Source organism: Sus scrofa, chromosome 13 (assembly GCF_054392235.1).
Source record: "Sus scrofa isolate SSC_HxYL_T2T_F1_AM1 chromosome 13, Sscrofa_HxYL_maternal_Yorkshire_Landrace_v2.0, whole genome shotgun sequence".
Classification (NCBI taxonomy): Eukaryota; Metazoa; Chordata; class Mammalia; order Artiodactyla; family Suidae; genus Sus; species Sus scrofa.
In genome coordinates this window covers 77,387,942-77,401,724 of record NC_139395.1, presented here as the reverse complement: position 1 = coordinate 77,401,724, position 13,783 = coordinate 77,387,942, and positions in this window count along the sequence as shown.

The following is a 13,783-nucleotide window of genomic DNA, read 5'->3' as shown; positions in this document are numbered from 1 at the left end:
CCTGATATTACCCACTGCCCAACCCTGATCCTCAATCCTCTGCAGAGATAGGCTATCTAAATTTAGAGCCTCCCTTACACTTCTCACTCCTATCTCCTTCACTGACCCCTCCCTCCTCTTCCTTCTTTCTCATCCAGAACCTGATCAGCTACCTCTCCCAGCCTCCATTGTTTTGCCCAGGGTATGGGATACTTCCGCTCCTTCCATAGCTCAACATCATGCTCCCGTTCAAATTAAGTTAAAAGACCCACCCACATACCTCTGCCAACCCCAATATACACCCTCTGATTTGCTAATGGAATCTTAGGCACAATCAGGGTCCATGTTCCCTTCCCATGTCTGATCTATACACTAATCTAGACCCTGAGACCAAGGAAGGACACACCATACTTGCCATCCATTTTATAAGCCAGGCTTCCCCTGACAGACAGAAAACTACAATAATTAGAACAGGGCCCACAAACTCCATTCTTGGTCTTACATGACAGAGCCTTTAATGTGTCAAGGAAGAGGCTTATAATATGGAGGAATATTTTTTTCTGGCCTTAGAGGAGCAAAGTCATCCTAGGAGGAATTTGCCTGTGCCTTTGAGATGCAGATGTTCTACCTGGCCTTCTGGAATTCTTATCTCCACCATCTTTTTGAAAAACAAATTTCAGGAAAAGGGGTTCAGGCTGGAAGCTGAATTCTCGGGAACAAATAGAATCCCTATGTCTTTTTCATAAGCATTAGTAAAAAGGGGTTTAGCCATCTAGACACGTGACCTTGATTTGTTCCATCTGCCAGAAACCCAATTTGAATCCAGTCTCTCTCTAAAACTGACAGGTTTTATACATTTGTACCTTATTCATGACCGAAACTTCAGAATGGGAAATTTGAGGTCTCGGTTTTGTTGTTTGTATGTATCTTTGTATGTGTTGTGCATGTATGGCATTGCCAAAATTAATTCATAAAAGAGCTCTACTTAATTGGCTTAAAGGGAATTGAATGCTTACATAAATTATCAAAATACAAAAGGCAAATTAATTTTAGGTTCACATGAACTGGAAAATATTTAGTATTAAATTAACGTCTAGTATTAAAGTTGATGTTTCTTGATCTAATGAATATAGACATGTCTTTAGAGTCATCCACATTAACTATAATACCTTATTGTACCCAGGTTTAATAAAAGTCAAATGAGACAGCTGAGACTTCAGTTACTAAACAGAGAAACCAGAAGTCATTTAAGACTATTAATCAATATGTTTGGTGCCACCCTGAGATGTTCTCTACAAGAAAGCACATGTTTTTAGAAATTATAAAAGACAGTCCATGGTTGCTTTAGAAAAGTAGGATGTGGTGTGTTTTCAGTACAGAAGGAGGAATTGAATTGCGTTTTATTAAGAGGAAAGAAAGTCTATCTCATAGCTTGTTATTTTGAACAGAAAGATAGGGGACAGAATAATATGGATATGGAAAGTGATAGAAGGTTTGTGCAAAGTGGACACTGAGAAAAGAATTTTGTGCATGGTCAGGACTAACTAAATTTAGAATTAAATCTAATCGCGTAAACTAATTTTAAAAGCTAGTGTAAAACTTGAATTTGGATTTGGTCTCTCTGTTAAAAGAAGTTTTTCTTAAAATGCTGCTTTTGATAGCAGATTAAGTAGATTTCTTTGTCTTTGATTTGTATTTGCTTTTCAAATCCTTTGTTGCTTTGGTTGAATGAGTAAGTAATGTTAAACAATAATCTATTATTCTATTTGACCAGGTGTTTTAAAGCTTTTCCTTATATTCTTTGACAAACTTCCTGAGTGTCAAATTCTAATTCAAGTTCTTTTGACCTCCAGCTAACTTTGGGATGCTTCAAAGGGGCCCTGGGGCATCTCAGAAAAAAATATTGAACTAGGATTATTTGATAGATTAAATTACAGGAGAAACATTGTCAAAAGAAAAGTAAAAACAAAATCTATAAAGATTATGGCACAAGGAATTAACCCCGCATTATCAGACTTTTGCCAACCTAATGCTCTTGTAGCATGGTAACAGTCTGCTCCTAAATCAGAGAAGTTAAGATAGCTAAACAGTAGCTGTGAATTAAACAGGGCTATGAGAAATCCAAGACAGCCTCTTGGTTCTTCCCAGCTCCCTGGCAAACTCAATAAAGAAAAATAAATGGTTAGAAAATGTGTTTTCCATTTGGGGTATACTTTCTACAATCCTAATTTGCCTATATTTGGTAAAAATGAGGGTAATTTAATGGAAAAAAATTGTTTTAATTCATATTGTAGTTTTACCTCTAGTATTGAGGTTAACATTTACTCTCTGATGCAGGCGCCTCATACTCCTCAGAGAAAAGTTATATTCCTTATGCTTCTTTTTGAAATGAATACTTTGAAATCAAACAGCTTTGACTCCTTTGTCCTTCTTCTCCCTGACTTAGTTATACCCTAAACACAATCACCCCCATAAACTAAAGATTATGCCCCCTGAGCATAACTGCCTGTGGGTTAAGGATTATTAACATGTGATGCTTTTCAGGAACTTTCCTAATTTGTTCTAATCGCTAATCAATATGGCCTTTTTCCAAGTACCATTACTCTAGGCAATAACCCAGAAGACCACCATCATGATCATGCCGAGATCTCCTGACTCCAGCTTTGATGACTAAGATTCCCCCAAAGAAAGAAGAATGCATGTTTGTCCCAATCCTGATTCCTATCTGAAAACCTGTTTTTCTCCTTTTTACTATAAAACTCCTTGCAATTCTTTCTAAAGAGGGGCACAGTCTTTAATGCATTAGCCTGCTATGACTCTCCTTTGCCTGGTAAAACAATAAAGCTATTTTTTTTCTCCTTTAGCCAAAACTCTTTCTCTGCATTTCAACTTGGCACTGGCAGACAGAGGCCAAATTCCAGTAATATGTGTAAAACTTACCTCTCAAGTAGTTCTTGGCTGCTACGTTGTATTATCATAAAGTTTAACTGAATTATTAAGAAAATACTCTAAGCTTGTTTCTGAAGCTGACTGCTATAATCTGTCTCTGGGTGAATATCAGATGTCCTATGATAACCAGAGGACTATACTTTCTGGAGTAAGTAACACTTTTTTTTTTTTTTTTTGGTCTTTTCTAGGGCCACACCTGAAGCATATGGAGGTAACCAGGCTAGGGGTCTAATCAGAGCTGTAGCTGCTGGCCTACTCCAGTGCCACAGCAACGCAGGATCTGAGCTGCGTCTACGACCTACACCACAGCTCATGGCAACAACAGACCCTTAACCCACTGAGCGAGGCCATGGATTGAACCAGCAACCTCATGGTTCCTAGTCAGATTCATTAACCAGTGAGCCACTATGGGAACTCCAGGAAAAAGTATCATTTAAATGGCTGTCTCTAGCCTAGATAAAAGGTTTCTTATCAGGAATTCATAAGTGCCATATACACAAATAGAAAATTAACTCTTAAACTTGTATTTCTCTCTTCATTGGACTGGTCTACAGAGAGAACTACCGACTTCAAACTCACCCTAAAACAAGGCTCAAATAAGAAAAACACCAATGTCTGGATAAAAGACGACAACATCAGAAGTAGACTGGTATCCCAAGATTGCCATACCTACTCATAGGGTTATTTGTTTTGCTTCTGATTTACCTTGGTGGGTTTCTCCCCTCCAAGGCTCTTATTATTGATGTTACTAGGTAACATCACCTGACCAGTTAACACCTGCTCTGACCCAGACCATAAATACGTTTTCTTCTAATGTTACTCAAGCTCAATCAGCAACAAGTTAAGACTTCAGCCAAGTGATACAACTTTCCCAGGCTATAGTAATTTAAATTTAAAGGCTCCCTTATATTGGGAACAATTAAACCATCCAGAGATAACCAGCCTAATAACACTAGGAGATTAGGCTGAATGGACAAATCCAGTATATAATTTCCTTTAAAGATAAGGAACAGACTAAGCCAGCTGAACTGGGATACATACTGGGCTGTAGTTGGTGAAAGCTCTTAACTTAAATTCTTATTTATGACTTTACTAATACTGCTATAATATTTTTATTAACTGTATTTACAAAATTGCTACTTCTTGCATTACCAAATTTAACTGAGTCTCTTATAAAAGGATATACAGTTCCATATGAGATCAGTGATCTCTAGATATGGGAAAATGCAACAAGAGGGAATATTTGCCTGGACCATAAGAGACTAGGAAGACAGGGGGTCCAAAGACTTTTGGCTATTGTAATAAGGCCTAGTCCAGTAATAGCACATTGAATGGCCTGTCAGTGAAATCTTTGCCAGACCTAGGAAAGTTCATTCCTAGCACTGTGGGACTAAATGGTCATTAAATGTATCCCAAAAACTATGGTCAAATTTATGAATGGGGGAGCCCTCTGAACTGGAGATTGGTACTTGCCATTTGCCTCTACAAAGATTAAATCTTAAACTGCTGAAACCGTTGAACTTCAACACTCCCTGAAAGGAGTTCAGGGTGATGATCAGAAATAAGGTACTCTGTGCTCTGGGAAACTGACAGAACAGGCCTTTAGATAGTTAGATTTCAGGTAAGGATTTTTATGGGCCCAAATTCTTGCATCTTCTCATATCTCGAAAAACACTGAAATCATTAACAGTGGCATCTGCATTGGCCATTAAAGAGAAAAGGCAGAATGGAGTAGCTGTGGGTCAGACATCCAAGGCAGCACTAAGTAATATTATGCAAGTAATTTTAGAGAAGTCCTTATACAGCTAAGAACTAAAGCTTTATGAGCCCTGTTAGATTTGATGCCACCAGCTGTTCTCAAAACGGTATCAGCTGGGAGCTGCAACTTTACATTTTAAAGGTCTCCTCTTATAATAACAGAAAGGAGACAACAAGTATAATGACTAATAGCTCCTATTAATTATGTGTTAATATCATATCAAATGTTAAAACCTACTTAGATAAAACTATACTCCTCCTTCAAGAGTACCAGTATCAACCTATATCCCAACCTCTGTTTAATCTTATTTTTCTTTTCTTCCCATCCTCTATGGAAGGAACCTACCATGCTCTGCCACCCAGTACTCATTGTCCCTAGCCAGCAGGAAGTAGCTCCAGAAGAGTGGACCATCACCCCTAACCCACGTAACAAAAGGCTGGAATGATAGGTTCCCAGGAGGGTGGAGACAGAATCTCCACCCCCAAATATGGTTGTTCAACTTGGAGACCTACTATGGACACACCATCTCCCAGAATGTGGACACTCAAGTTGGGCAGAAAGAAACAACAGCCCTTGGGAAAACAACTGCCTGCATAGATTAATCACCTACAAGGATTAATTGCCTTCTGTCATGGGACTCGACCCCTTCCCCTTCCCCAACCTCCCCCCCCACCCCTTCTTCATTGTTTCTGCCACAAGTTTCCACCAAAAACTCTAGCCACAGATTCCTAACAAAGATCCTCCATAAGCCTAGCATCTTGTCACAGTCAGGGCTGGCACCATCTTGAGCTCTCAATCTGTCTGCCTCTGATGCCTTAATAAATCTATTGTTTTACCAACTTGGCTTTGCATGTTCCTCCCTCGGGAAACCTAACAGTCAGTGCCCTGTGTTTGGTGGCTGGCTGGACTCTTTCGTTTTATTTCAGAAAGTCCCTAGCCAGAAAAAGAGAGAGAGCAATAGAGAGAGAGTCAGAGACAGAGCAGAGAGAGGGAGGGTGGAGGGAGGGAGGAAGATGGGAATAAAGGATGATAGAAAAGAAGGATTCTGCTGATAGAATTTCTGGCACCTCTTTGGCTCTCACATCTAATGATCTTACACCAATGCCAAGATGTCCAGTGTCCCCACCCAACCACGACAGCTGCCCTTCTTAAAAAGCTTTTCTGCACAACCCCTTAAATTTTACTTCTCATTGTCTAACTCCTGATAGAAGGATCTGATAAACTCTTATGGACAGATGTTAATTGTTGATAAATCTTGCAACATTATCTTATCAGATAGAGTTTAACCAATTAGGTTGATAAAATCCATAGTATTTATCATCAAATGAAATTTGATTTAAATCTTGACTCCCCACAACTATTACTACTGCACCTCACAGCTGAACGGCTTTGGGCAAGATGCTTTAACTCCACTAATGTTCCTTCTCCTTAAAGTGGGGTTATAATCTGCACTTCAGAGTGTTTGTAAAAATTAAACATCTTGAAGTATATGCCCCAAGAGCCTTAAACCTAATACATGATCATGAAATATTATCAAATCCCTTTCCAAAATAGTTATAACAAGGTATAAAACTGTCTGTCATTTCTATTCTCCTTAGGGTGTGGGATCCTCCAGGCACTGATCTTTTTCTCTACCTTTGGTGCTAAATACAATGTTGAAGATCTGGTTATGAAAAAATGTTTGGATCCATTAATGAATAACCATTCATTAAAGGAAGAAATAAAACACTAACATCTACTAATCTTAACAAATGCCATTTTAATGAACTGAAAGCCCTAAATGAGGAAAGATTTACTGTAGAAAGAATACATTGCCTTGCTCACAGGGAGGTGAAATATTAGCCAGTGCTTGACTTTCACAATGTAAAGCCACATATAGAAGTTTCAGGAGAAGCACAGTTTGGGGTACCAATCATTTTAGAAGGTTCTTGATCCCCCTCTACCTAGCTGATTAATAATGACGTACACTGCTTATAATTACATATTTGAAGAGGGGATTCATTTTAAGAAAAATTTAAGAAGAAAATTAATGGGTGACTATTTACAAGTATGTTCACATTAGGATTGATTTAAATAGTGAAATCTTTGTGCAACTAAATTACGATTTGATTCAACAGAATTGATCTAACACAACTATTTCAGAAATACATTACCAAAGTATGTAGAATATATGTGTGGGGGTGTGTGTGTGAAAATATACGTATATATAGATGAAAAAAAAATTAGACAAGGCCTTGGATTCTGTAAGATCTATTAGAGATTAATTATGGGTGCAGGAAGTGGCAATGTGCATGCCATTTATCATCTCTCAAAGATCCTCAAAAGATTACTGTATGGTAATTCTGTATCTTAGACTGACTTTCTATCCCTAAGTCTAATAAAGTAGGTTTAGAAGAGCATACACAGAGAACTTTCCTAGTGTGGCTCACAACATAACTATTTGACGTTGCTTCTACAATGGCTGTGGCTAGACCCCTGGCTGGGGAACGTCCATATACTACAGGTGTGGCCACTTTAAAAAAAAAAAAAAAAAAAAAGCATACAAAGAATATAAAAAGGAATAAAATTATCCTGTGACTGAGTGCTAAGGGTGATGCTTCAGCTCTCATCTTTGATGTGGGCATCAGTTGAGGACAGTGAGAGTCTTTATTTATCTGTTTTAGTGCATTCCAGCATTTACTGCCTGACATTTGTCCAGAATTAGCTATTTTTTAACAAAGTACTATTATTTTTTAGTCTCGTTAAAACAAGCTTAGGCTTTGATAGACCTCCACTTAGTATTTACAGCTTCTGCCAAGAATTGTCCAGCAGTGCTAAATAGAGTAGTGAGTAGAGTTCACACCTTAACAGGGACTAAATGTAAATGGCCAACAGCATATCCCATCTTATCTTTCTGAACCTTTTCTGATGCAACATAATTAATGTTATTTATTATCAAGCACATATTTTAATGCACTTGATAATGAGAGATCAGACCAAGTGACTAACTTTTTCTGGTTCAGGTAGTGCTGGAGTAAGATTCGGCATTGCTGCTCTGCTGACCACTTAACTACCAGTCAGATATTCTATGATCCATGCCATGACCAGAGAGATACACAAAACCACAGTGTTACCTATTGGCAGGGATAGTGGGGAGCATGAGAAATTAAGAGGTATACAACATATGTACAGGGAAGAGAAAATCAGAAGTCCTGCTGCAAAGCATATGAACAGTAGTCTGATAATTGTCACCATTTCATGAACCTCAAAAACAGAAATATTAATATCAGTATAAACTTTTAAGATTCTTGTCTGTTGCTGTTCCTTAAAATAAATCAAAATACAGTGCCTTTGTTGGCAAAACATTTGGGAACAAAAGATATGAGACTGTGGATGCAAAAAGGAACTCCATTCCAAAGACACATAGTACTCCCACTATAAATGATATTATTTTATTTTAAACTCCTAGCTAGTAATATGAATACACAAGAGGACAGAGTCCAAAAACCCAAACACACTAAAATAACTACAAAATTAATCAATATAAAATGCCTAACATAGCACAAAGATAGGCTTTACCAGCTGTTTCCAGAGTTTAAGCATTCCTAGGGATAAAACTAGGAAGTTCCACATCCCCACTAAACCTTTCGGACCACTAGGTTTGAGGCACGGCATCCACATAACCATTTTATAAGCTGGACATCTTATGCTCCATGCTACAAGTCATATTTTAAGAACAAAACTGGAAAAAAAATGTAGAGCCTTTCCAGATAATGGGAAACTGTAAGTATCTCATGCAAGGAATTAAGCTTCACAACATGGAGAAAAGACTAAAAGATTAGCAAGATTAGAAGAAAAAAAAAAAGACCCCAATTTAATGTCTAATAAGTCACTCTACAGTGCAAAACAAAGAGCTCTATAGTTTCTCTTTAGGTATTCATTTACTCAGAAAATATTTATTGAACATGTGTCATGTGCCAGACACTGTTCACAGCACTGAATATACAGCAGTGAACAAGACATAAGGGCTCTAAACTTCTATAGAACTTAAATTTTAATAAGAAAAAAAAAAAGAGGTAAAAGAGATCATTTAATAAACATCAGTCATACTTAATTATAAAGGATGCAAACAGCTAATATCAAAGAACTGGGTTTGGGGAAAGTGTTTTATATCAATGTTGTCAAGGAAGGTCTTGTTGAGAAGGAGACATTTAGGTGGACACCTGCATGAGATGACACAGCCTGACATGCAAGGATGCAGGTGTGAGTGTAAAGCATTTCAGGTAGGCAAATCTAGCCAATGATGCTAAAAAGGTTATGAGTTGGATAATTCAGAAAAAAAAATCTATTTGTATGGTTTGAGTTCTTGGATATTAGGAAAAATGAACAAAGAGAGAGGAAAAATGTTTTTTTACTTCCATAGTGGTGTTTACAAGCTCCCAAAGACATCCAAGACAGAGTGTCGAGCTTTTGCTTTCTGGCTTTAATAGAAAGCACAGTGAACTGATAAACAAGAGGTTAGAGCTTCATAAAATTCAACATCTCTAATTGATGCTTTTCCCTGTATGCTCCTTTCTCTTTCTAAACTGTCTCCTCTGAAAACTTACATTAGCCTTGAGGAAGTAAAGTTAATCATGGCAACTCTAAAGGAGAAGTTGATGAAGCAATTAATGCTGGAGCTGAAGAACAGCATCCCCTTGCCTTTGGCTGATGGCCTCAACTCAGATTCCTAATGTGGAGCCTCTACTACCCATCATCCCCATAGTGCTCACACCTTCACGTGTTTCCCTTGACTGAATTGTTGGGTTTATTTCAACACTAAGTGAGCATTCTTTTCAAGCATAGGAGGGCTGCTATGGGAGACAGTAAAAACAACTGGTTTGATTACTAAGGAGAACCACACTTAGATTAGGGGGTAGAATTTTAAATAGAGAAACTTTAACTCAATCTTTCTAAAAGGGAGCATTCAACACTGTAAACAAATTGTCTGGTATGATAGTATGTTTTCCATCCCTGGAGGCATTAAAGCAACAGTTTTGGGATTTGTAAGTAATGTTGCATAATGAGAATCTTCTCCCTGGGAGAAAGGTTGTTTCAAAAATGTCCTGTGGTCCTTTCTATCTCTAAGTTGAGAACAAGTCTATTATTAAGTAATTTATTGCAAAAGAGCTATTGGTTGCCTCAGAGGAAAAAAAAATTACAGTTTCTCTGAGATGCCTGAGCTGCTACTACATCATAAACTGAGTATGTATTTAACAAGGATGGAGGAAACGATACTGATTGGTTTGGAGGTTTTTAAGACACCTGCCTCACTGGATTTGAGCCTTGGTTACATCTCTCAAGTCACACTGGTTTTCCCCCAAAACATGAGCATTATAGCCATGACTACGAATCCTAGTGGTTCTTAATCTTTCGGATTTAGTGTCTCACTTTAATGATAAATTTCTTGTAAGGTTCTTTCACTGTTCTCAAAATAGATTCACGGATAATATATCCTACCTGTATACATAATCTCAAAACTAATAAATAATGTTATAACCATACTCAAAAGAGATAAATAGCAGTAATTTATAATAAAATAATATGCATTTCACTATGTAAATAAATTGACACAGCTACAGTAATAAACACACAGATGTATGCCCTATATGTAGAATCACCATGAATGTGACAATAACAAACATAGACTAATTCCAGAGTGTTTTATTAATGATTCAAAATCTGCAAGCAGCATCACTGTTGGCAACATGATTTTCTGTAACAATGAACAACTCTTAGTAAGGTTCCTAAGCAAAACAGAATACTATCTTACCTCAGTTGACAGAGCAGTTAATTCTCAGAAAATTCAGTATATATTGAAACTAGGCAAAAAATGCTTTCTGTTTATATGTATGATGGACTTAGGTTCTAAGTTCAGGTTATTATGCACAGACCATTTGGGTGATATTAGAAAAGTCATTCAAGATAGAAGACAATGCTTTTAGTGCCTAGTTGTTCCATCAATCATAGAAAATCTGGCACCTCTGGCCTCCATACATTAATGTTTCTCCACTGTTGTTATTGTAAAAGCTAGGGGAAAAGCCCACCCACAAATTTCCGAAATTACACCTAGGGAAATACTAAGTTCTTTGAGCATACTGGCATCAGACTAGGACAGGTAAATTATTTCCTCCTCCCTTCCCTGAAGTGTGGGAGTTTGTTAGAGCCAAATGAAAACTTAAACATGATAAGCTTTCTGAAGCAGTAAAACTCGCCTTGAGCTGAGGCACACACCTTAAGAGCACCTAGTTTCCAAAGTGATCCATGCCGGCCCTTCCTTCAGTGAACTGACCCAGATGTGAGAGTTCTGATATAAGATAGCTGGAGATGGGCCTCTCATATTCCCTATTTGAAATTAGCATATGAGAGCTTATGTCCCTTCATGCAACCCTAGTTTCAGGATCACCTTGCAAATCATTTCTGTGCCTGGATCAATAGTTGGAATGGTTGTTCAGAGACTGAAACAGCCATTACCCAGCTTCCACCGGATTTAATCTGGTGACCTTTCTTCACATTAAACTAACATAAGGGACATCTTTTATTTCCGATGATAAAGTTTATACAATTTATATATTTAAAAATTACCAAATGTCATTTTCTCATTGAAAGTCTAAATAGGAGATACATTAAAATGAGTGGAAGAATTGTGGGGAAGATGAGGATGTAGAGGAAATTTGGGGAAAGAATTATTTTGTCAACAGCTAATTTTCAAAAGAGCTCCAGAGTTGATGGCCTATCTACTTCTTATTGCATATTTCAACACATATATTGTTTCAAGATGATAACCCCTAAAACTGTTGAAGAAACTATTTTGCTCTAAATTTTGTCTCTTAGAGAAACAAATTCTCCAGATTTGCACAGAAGGGATAAAATTTCAGTCAGCTGTTCTCATTTTCCAACATCTCTATCCAGATTTTGCCTCACTCCACCCACAGAGAAAGAGGAAATATGGTCAGAAGTTGCTTTTGCAGCAATGGACAAAATGTTCCTCCTAGGGCAGCAGCATCACAGTGTGTGTGTGTGTGTGTGCGTGTGTGCACACATGCATCCATGCATGTGAGTTAGAAAAAGGGATAGGGATAGAACTGGAGGGAGAGCAAGAGTGAGTTTTTTTCCTAGAAAACAAAATAGTCATTGCTATAGAAACTGAATAAATAAGGAAAACATTATACACTGATAAACTAGTAAGGTTTTACTGCAAAACAGCTTCTCACATCATTTAGATGATTTGAAGTTTACAAATCTCTTTCACAAACATAATTCCATTTCTTTATCACTACAAACCTGTGGTGTAGGTACTATTCTCTCCAAAGCATAAATAAGGAAATAGAGGCTCAAAGATGTTCATAATTTTCCTAAATCACACAATGAGTAACCAAGGGACCAAAAGACCAAGTCTCCAGACTCTAAGTTAGAGCTCTTTTTCATGTTACCTACTCATACAAATTGAGTCTGTAAAATCATCATACTGGCAAGCTGAGGAGAAAGGCTCAAAGAAATGTGAGATATAAAGGTACCCAACCAATTTTCTGATTATTGTCTTATAACTACATTGTGGAGATAACTCATTTCTATGGTTCAGTAAGTAAAATAAAAAGATCTAAGAAGACTATAATTTTCTGAGGGACCTAATACGGAAAAGGTTTGGGAAAAGGTTGAAGACTTTAAACTGAACCCCTCAGGAAAGGCAGCACAGGATAGTCAATACCTCGTGATTTTAAACAGCATTTAATGGTAATGGTTAGAACATGATAACTGTAAGAATATGTATGATACAAATAATTAGAAAATGTTCAATATTTAAATGTAATTTTATAACAAGTCATATCTTTTGTTGAAAAATGCAACAGTTTTCATTGGATTTTCTGCTCTACACATAGATGTTTTCAAAGTGTAAAATTCTCCTCAAACATGTTAGTATAAACTTGGCTACAAAGATGGGTCAGTGTGCTATATATTATAGGCAGCACTTGGGCTGTTGGCAACATTGTACCTCAGAATTATAGAATCATCAGGTTACTGCTGGTGAACATTTATTTTAAGACAGATTGTCTAGACTCTAGGACATTTCTAAGTCAAGAGTGGGATACCCTCTAACTGCTATCTGTCACTACACTGATGAAACTACTCACACTTGGTATGATGTCTCAAAGTTGGCGAGTTTAGTGCCTTTACATGGACACAGCCTGTGTTATAAGTCCAAGAACAATAGGTTAAATAATTCACGTTATGTGTTGGCACTATGCTAAGTGTTTTCATTCATTTTTCTATTTTATCCTCACACATTCCTTGGAAGTGGTATATTAAATATGGTAATGCTAGCAGCTCTCACACACACACACAAAATCTATAATTTAGAGCTTCATATACTAGAGATTTACTTCTCACAGAAAAATAAGACAGTCGTTCCTAGTTTGTAGCCATTTTTCTTCCATGTGGTGACTCAGAGGTCAAGGTTCTTTCACCATGACGGTCTAAAATCTCCCAAAGCAGGGATCAGCACACTCTGGACTAGAAACCAAATCTGGCTGATAACTTTTTTAAAAAAAGTAACTATAAGTGAGGAATACTTTATTCATCTTTAAATAGTAGAAACAAAACAGAAATATAAATTTTGTGACATATAAAATTATATGGGAGTTCTCATTGTGGCTCATTGGTAATGACTAGTATCCATGAGATTGAGGGTTTGATCCCTGGATCCCCGCTCACTGGGTTAAGGATCGGGCATTGCTGTGATCTGCAGTGTAGGTCGCAGACACATGGCTAGGATCTGATGTTGCTGTGGCAGCTACAGCTCCAATTCAACCCCTAGACTGGGAACTTCCACATGTTGTGGGTGCAGCCCTGAAAAGAAAAAAAAAAAAAGAATAAAAATTAAAAAAATACAGTTATATGAAATTCCTATTTTAGTGTCCCTACATAAAAAACTTACTGGAAGAGAGCTATACTCATCTGGTTTATATACTGGCTGTGACTGCTTTTGCACTAAAAGGCAGAACTGAGGATCTGCCATAGATAGTGTATGATTAACAGACATAAAAGTATTTAGTATCTGGCTATGGTTAATTAAATGTG